This window comes from Spermophilus citellus (genome assembly GCF_964194105.1).
Source record: "Spermophilus citellus genome assembly, chromosome: 5".
In the NCBI taxonomy this organism is placed as follows: Eukaryota; Metazoa; Chordata; class Mammalia; order Rodentia; family Sciuridae; genus Spermophilus; species Spermophilus citellus.
Window position 1 is genome coordinate 23,242,658 of NC_138186.1, and position 7,486 is coordinate 23,250,143.

A 7,486-nucleotide genomic window follows, 5' to 3' on the forward strand; every position below is an offset into this window, starting at 1 on the left:
CAAAGAACAATAAATGTTGGTGAGGATGTGGGGGAAAAGGCACACTCATACATTGCTGGTGGGACTGCAAATTTATGCAACCAATCTGGAAAGCAGTATAGAAATTCCTTGGAAGACTTGAAATGGAACCACCATTTGACCCAGCTATCCCATTCCTCAGTTTATACACAAAGGACTTAAAAAGAGCACACGATGGTGATGCAGCCGTATCAATGTTTTTAGCAGCACAATTCACAACAGCTAAATTGTGGAACCAACATACATGCCCTTCAATAGATGAATGTATAAAGAAATTGTGATACACACACACACACACATACACACTAGAATATTACTCAGCATTAAAAGAAAATAAAAGCATGGCATTTGCAGGTACATGGATGGAGTTGGAGAGCATCATGCTTAGTGAAGTAAACCCATCCCAGAAAACCAAAGGTTGAATGTTTTCTGTGATTTGTGAATGCTGACTAATAATGGGGGTTGGAGGGTTTTGGGAAGAATGGAGGAAATTTAGATAGGACAAAGAGGAGGGTGGGGAAGAGAGAGAGGAGGCATGGAGATAGGAAAGATGGTGGAATGAGATGGACATCATTACCCTAAGTACATGTATGAAGACACAAATGGTGTGACTCTACTTTGTGAACAACAGAGACATGAAACATTGTGCTCTGTATGTGTACTATGAATTGAAATGCATTCTGCTATCGTGTATAACAAGTTAGAATAAGTAAATAAATTTAAAAAATAAAGACACCACAAATACTAACACCAGGACTGGCACATGGACATTGAAACAGAAAATATAATAAACATGGATATCTGAAAGAGATAGTCTTGAAAATTAGTGAGGAAAAGATAGACTTTTCAGTAAGTGTTGCTGGGAGACTATGTAGAAAAATAAAATTAGTAAAATTATTTTATACCATAATAAATAAAATTACCTTCTAAATATGAAAGCCAAAGTCTAAAGTATTTAGAAAATAAATACAATTTCATTATGATCTCAGGGTGGAGAAGAGGAGAAAGGCTTCTTCAAAAAGACACCCCCTAAAAAGCACCAATCATAAAGGAAAAAATTACTATATCTTACTATATAAAAATGAACAGCTTCTGCTTTTCTATCAGAAAATATCATAAAAAGAGTGAAAATATAAGACACAGTGAAAGAAGCCATCCACAGTACAAATTACTGTCAAGCATAACATTTAGAGTGTATTAAAACTCCTAAATAGTGATAAGGAAAATGATAGAGTATTTACCAAAAAAAAGAAGAAGAAGAAGAACTTAACTATGTACTTCATAAAAATCAAAGACCAACAGACCAATGTGATGTGTGCTGTGCGCATATGTGTGTGTGTCCACACATATCTAAGAAAATGTTTAACCATTTAGCAGAGTACTGTAATTTAAATTTAAATATGATATATTATTGCACATCCACTAGATTCTGAAAGATTAAAGTGTTGTTAAAGATACAGAGCAACAAGACCTTTCCTGTAGTGCTGATGGGAGTGTACATTGTTATGTACATTTAAATGTACATCTTGCATGCACAATAATATTTGTAGCAGCCCCACACTGAAGACAACCAAAATGGCCATCAGTAATAGAATATATATATATATATATATATTATATATATATATATATATTATATATATATATATATATATTTAGAAATATTTGTAAAGTGGAATGTTAGTAATAAACACGGATAGTTAGACACAACAATATGGTGAATCAAAGAGAATTAAGACAGAAAAAGATATAAAATAGTACCAACAGTATGAATACATTCACACACAAATTCCAAACTGGCAAAATGAAGCTATAGATTTAGAGTACACATGTAACAGTTAAAACTGCAAAGAAAATCAAGGAAATTATTATAAAAATTCAGATTTGTAGTTAACTCAAGGAAAATGACCAACGGATGGGATTTGGGGTGCTCTCGGTGTTCCAATTTTTAATCTGGTGTTGACTTTATGGGTGTTTTTAATTATTTCTCCAACTATGCTTATAGTTCATGCATTTTCCATATGTATATATCTCAATGATAAAGACAATATTTTTTTAAACATTTATTTTTTAGTTTTTTAGGTGGACACAATATCTTTATTTTACATTTATGTTGTTCTGGGGATCGAACCCAGTGCCTCATGCATGCTAGGCGAGCACTCTACCACTGAGCCACAACCCCAGCCCCCAGAAACAATATTTTAACAGTAAGTCATCTTGCACTGTGGATGAAAAAAATTGAGATACTCAGGAATATTTTTCTTCTTTAGAATCTAGATGAAAGTTTGCTGTTTATAATCTTTCATATTTGGTGCTATTTGTTAACATTAGTAACAATAATAGTATCAATAATAACCATAAAGATGGCCATATATCCAATCACTCTGATGCATCAATAATTTTTATCTCATTTCTTAGTCCTAATCTATTCCATAAGGTAAATGTTATCATCCTTATTTAACAGATAAGAAAAACTGAGGCTTAGAATACTGAGCAATTGTTTTGAATTTACACAGCTAGTGAATCTCAAATTAAAACCTAAGCTATCTGTCTAATTCTCATGAGTTTTCCACTAGGCTATTCTCTCTCTCTTTTTAAAATCTGTTCTAATTAGTTATACATGACAGTAGAATGCACTTTGACACATAATACATAAATGGAATATAATTTCTCATTCTTCTGGTTGTACATGATGTAGAATCCCACTGGTCATGTAGTCATATATGTACACAGAATAATAATGTCTGATTTATTCTACTATCCTTCCTGCTCCCCTAGCCCCCATCCCTTTACTCCATTCTACCTAACCCAAAACTCTATTCTTCACTAGGTACCCCCTCCCCTTATTGTGAATTAGCCATCTGCATATCAGAGGAAACATTTGGTCTTTGGTTTGGGGGGATTGGCTTATTTCACTTAGCCTGATATTCTCCAGCTACATCCATTTATCAGCAAATGCCATATTTTAGGCTAGTCTCTTATTATGCATCTATAAATTTGTTTTAATGGCATTTTTCAGATCAAAAAATAAATATATGTTTATTTTAGAACATTGATAGCTCTAGAAAAGCACAAAACATATTTGGTGTAACAATCTACTGTGACATTTTTCTAAGTATGTGTTATCCATCCAATATAGTGGCAGGATTTTTTTTTGAAATTCAAAATGAGTACAAATACTATTTTATAATTTGCACTTTTACCCCTAACAATAACATTGATTTTTTTCTCATGTTGTTCATATAACTAATGGACACAGAGCATTCTTTAGTATGAGAATGCCATGTCTGTTTAACCAACTGTCATATTTTGGTTCTATTTCAGTGTTTTAAATATAACAAATAGTGTTATGATGATATCTTCAAAATTAAATGTTTTGGTACAACTTGATTTCTTTGAGGTAAAACTCTTAGAAATGCAATTGGGGGCGGTCAAAGGTCATGATTAAATTGCCTTCTATAAAGATTAGTACAGTGTGCATTCTTAACAAGTGTGTGAGAATACCGTCCTTCCTATCCCCTGCCCCCAAGTTCCATTCACACTGAAAATATTCTCTGTATAAGAACTGGGATTTATAATGCCTTTAAACATTGTACCAGCTGCAACAGTCCTTTTGCATCTTAAATTCTTTGATATTTTTGAACATATGAAATAAAAGGTAACAACAAACTATGAACCGTTATGTAATAGCCTGATTTATTTTCTGCCTGAAAATACAATTTTACCTTTCAGAGTGAAGCACACATACTAGAAAGTATAGGAGGTTTTCACCCAGGTTCTCATCAACCATTATTGTGCTCTCTACTGCAGTGTTTTTCCCTGTGGAAAATTTCTCCCCTGAACCTTACCCTTTTTGGGAGAAGCAGGCCAGCATTTGGTCAGAAGAGCATGACTTGAGCTTTGCACTTCTGTAATTTCATTCCTTGTTACTATCATAAGCTTCTTCTAGCTCCTGAAATCCACTTCCAATTTAGAAGGTAGAAAAGCATTCTCAAGAATGTAAATATAAACATACTCTTCTTCCAGTTCCTAAAACTAGAAAATGATGATTCATGCTGTGGAATGGGATTTTTTAAAATTGGGTATGAACCCTCTAGGACTTCTCCAATTGTTTAGAATGGATGGCCACAACTGTAGCATGAATATTACCTTGTAGCAACCATTTTATTTTGTTCTCTCATTTTAAGGCTTAAAGAATCAAAGGGAGGGGATTGGGGCATGGCTTAGTGTAGAACACTTGCCTAGCAAGTGTGAGGCACTGGGTTCGATCCTCAGCACCACATAACAAATAAAATAAAGGCATTCTGTTCATCTACAACTACAAAAACAAAAACAAAAAAAGAATCAAAGAGAGGGAAGTACATATGGATAATAAAAGAAAGAGCAGAAAGAATCTTATGGCATTGGAATAGAATTATAAATGTGAGTATGAACATATATTTAAATTGTGTGTATATACATATACACACATACATATATACATATATATACATACATACATATATATGTATGTGTGTGTGTGTGTATACACACATATCCTAGCTCTGTTCACTGAAGGTGCTAGAAACAATGGCACTCTGGTAGTAAAGGGAATACCATTTTTCTCTAAAAGGAACCAAAGTTCCTTGAAGAAATGGCAGATTCCAGAAATAAGGTGAAAAAGTAGAGAAAGTAGGGAAATATTAAAATAATAATAAGAGCAGCATGCCAAAAGTACATATAAGCTAGCTCAAAGGTACTCCCAATGGCCAAATCTGGAACAATTTGAGCATCAAATGAATATAGGGAGTGTGCATTCATTTTTTAAAATTCATAGCTTTATATTGATACTACAAAGTGAAGGTCTCAGGACGAGAAAGGAAAACTCTTCTTTTGAGAAGAATATAAATTAATAAGTGTTGAAGAAATTTTAGAATTAGAAAATCACCATTTTACAATCATTGTGGTAATAATTCAGGCAGGAGCCAGGTGCAGTGGTGCACACCTATTATCCCAGTGACTCTAAGGACAAAGGCAAGAGGATCAAGGGTCCAAAGCCAGACTGAGCAACTTAGTGAGGTTCTAGGTAATTTAGCAATACCCTGTCTCAAAATAAAAGGTCTGGGATGTGGCTCAGTGGTTAAGTGTCCCTGGGTACAATTCCCAGTACCAAAAAAAAAAAAAAAAAAGAAAGAAAGAAAGAAAAAAAAATTCAGGCAGGATACCTGCAAATCGCCAAAAGATATCTGTCAATTGTAAAGAGCAAATAGTAATTTTATATTGGATAAATCTGGAAGACAACACCAGAATCAGATTACCAAATTTAGCCTCACTAATAATAACACAAGCTGACAACCTGTGTCACCTTTTGTGATGTTCTGAGAAAGATATAACATCACTTATGTGGTTTTCTGGTTACAGGTATAACCTGCTTCCAGACATGAAGACACAATCAGGCAGGTCCAATTAAGAAATACTATGTGAGGCAGTTTGTCTGGAATCTGCAAAAATACCAATATCAGGAAGAATAAAAGAAAGAAGACTGGGGTGACTATTCCCTAAATATATAGAAGGAGATTAAAAACAAAAGGCAGGATGATTAAATGTACTATCAGATTTTTGATTGGATCTTGATATGTGAGGAAGTGTCTTCGTTCTCAGGAAACATACACTTATGCATTTAGAGGAAAAGTTTAATGAAATCTGAAACTTTCAGAAAAAAAAAGAGAGATGTCAAATGAGGAAAACACTAACATTTGGTGAATCTAGATAAAGAGTATATGGATATTCATTGTACTATTCTTGCAGATTTTATGCTTGAGGGTTTTTTAAATTTTTTAAAACTTTATTTATTTACTGTGGTGCTGGGAATCAAACCTAAAGCTAGATAAGCACTCTACCACTGGGTGACTCCCTCAGTCCTGAAGGATTTTTGTTTTGTTTTTTGTTTTGGTATTTCAGTTTTTGTTTGGCCAATGCTTAGGCTAGAACCCAGAGTTTTATGCATGCCAGGCAAGCTCTCTACACTCTCCACAGCCCTAAAGTTCTGCTTTTTTAAAAAAGGTGGAGGAAGAGAAAATTTTCAACCAAAATAATATAAAACCCATGTAAGCACATTGGAAATTTATTTATGCATTTATGTGTGAGTAGTATTTTCATAATGTACTTTGTTCCTTTTGAAATATCATATGCTCTTTTCTAAATATTATATTAACTCAGTGGCCAGTATTTATATTCTATATTAAAGTAAACAATGAATGCAATCACTTATGGAAATAATGAACTAAAACATTATTTCATATTTTTGAAGGATTAATTTTAAAATGATAATATCTGTACTTTTATTATTTTTATGTTGTTAAAAAAAACCCTTCTTTTTTATTTTCTTTTTTTAAACAGGAAAAATAACAGACCCCAAATTTACTACCTGCCTAAAGCATGGGAATTCATTTAATGGTTTGTTCATTTCCATGCTGGGGAGGGAGCCCAGGGCCTTGAGCTTGCTGGGCAAGCACTCTACTACTGAGCTACATCCTCAACCCTCGTGAGAGTTTTGGACTCCTCATTTTTTTATAATCCAGCATTTAGCTACTTACTTGCTGTCACTTGGAAATGTTGAAGGTCTAATATCAAATGTGACTGTCTGGATATTCTATGACATCATGTCCTCCTTGCTCAGAGTATCTCATCTGCAAGCAGATAATAAGATTATAGCAGTTAAAAATAAAAATAAGTTGCCATTAATTTTTCTATTAATTATAAAATTTTACACTACATGGTACTTATATCAGAAGAAAGATGTGAGAATCTTAACTCTGCCACTCACTATTTCCTATTCCTTCTCTTCAGCCTCAGGTGACCTGGTAAGTATGGGGTATAATTTATGTCTCTCTGGATCTCAGCCTCAGTCACCTGGAAAAGTTGGCTGCAAACTGCTCAGTAGCACTATTTTTTTCTTTTAACAAGTTTACTTACTTTTATTAGTCGTATTATTGAGGGTTTTTTTTTCTTCTTAGTGCCGTTATTGAAGAGTAACTTATAAGCCATAAAATCCAGCCATCTTAAGTGTACATTTTAGCAATTTAGCAAGCTTTAAGGCACTTCATGAGTTGTATAATTGTTACCGTAGTACATCACCCAATAAGATTCTGTTTACAGTTAATCCCTGTTCCTACTCCCAGCCCCAGACAGCTGTCAATCTACTTTGTCTGTCTTTAGACTTGCCTTTTCTGGACATTCTCAAACAAATGGAATCATACAGCATGTGGTCTTTGTACCTTGCCTTTTCTACTTAAAACCATGTTTCTGTTCATGCTGTAGCAAGCATCAGTATCTCATTCATTCTTCTTGCTGAGTAGTATTCTATTTGTACTGATATAGCATGTTGTTTGCCCATTTACCAAACTGCTAGAATTTTGAATGGTTTCTAGTTTGGGGCTGTTGTGAATAATGCTTCTATGAATATTCAAGTTCAAGGTTTTGTGTGTTC

At 33.8% G+C, this 7,486-nt stretch overlaps 1 long non-coding RNA gene across 1 annotated transcript; it reads right to left on the reverse strand.

Moving 5' to 3' along the window:
* Positions 1 to 2,105: 2,105 nt before the first annotated feature.
* On the reverse strand, positions 2,106 to 7,075 carry LOC308649175. The gene is made up of 3 exons (XR_014022023.1): positions 6,973 to 7,075; positions 6,594 to 6,686; positions 2,106 to 2,240 (listed from the first exon to the last, which is right to left on the reverse strand). It is a non-coding gene; the product is annotated as an uncharacterized lncRNA (long non-coding RNA).
* Between the last annotated feature and the right edge of the window lie 411 nt (positions 7,076 to 7,486).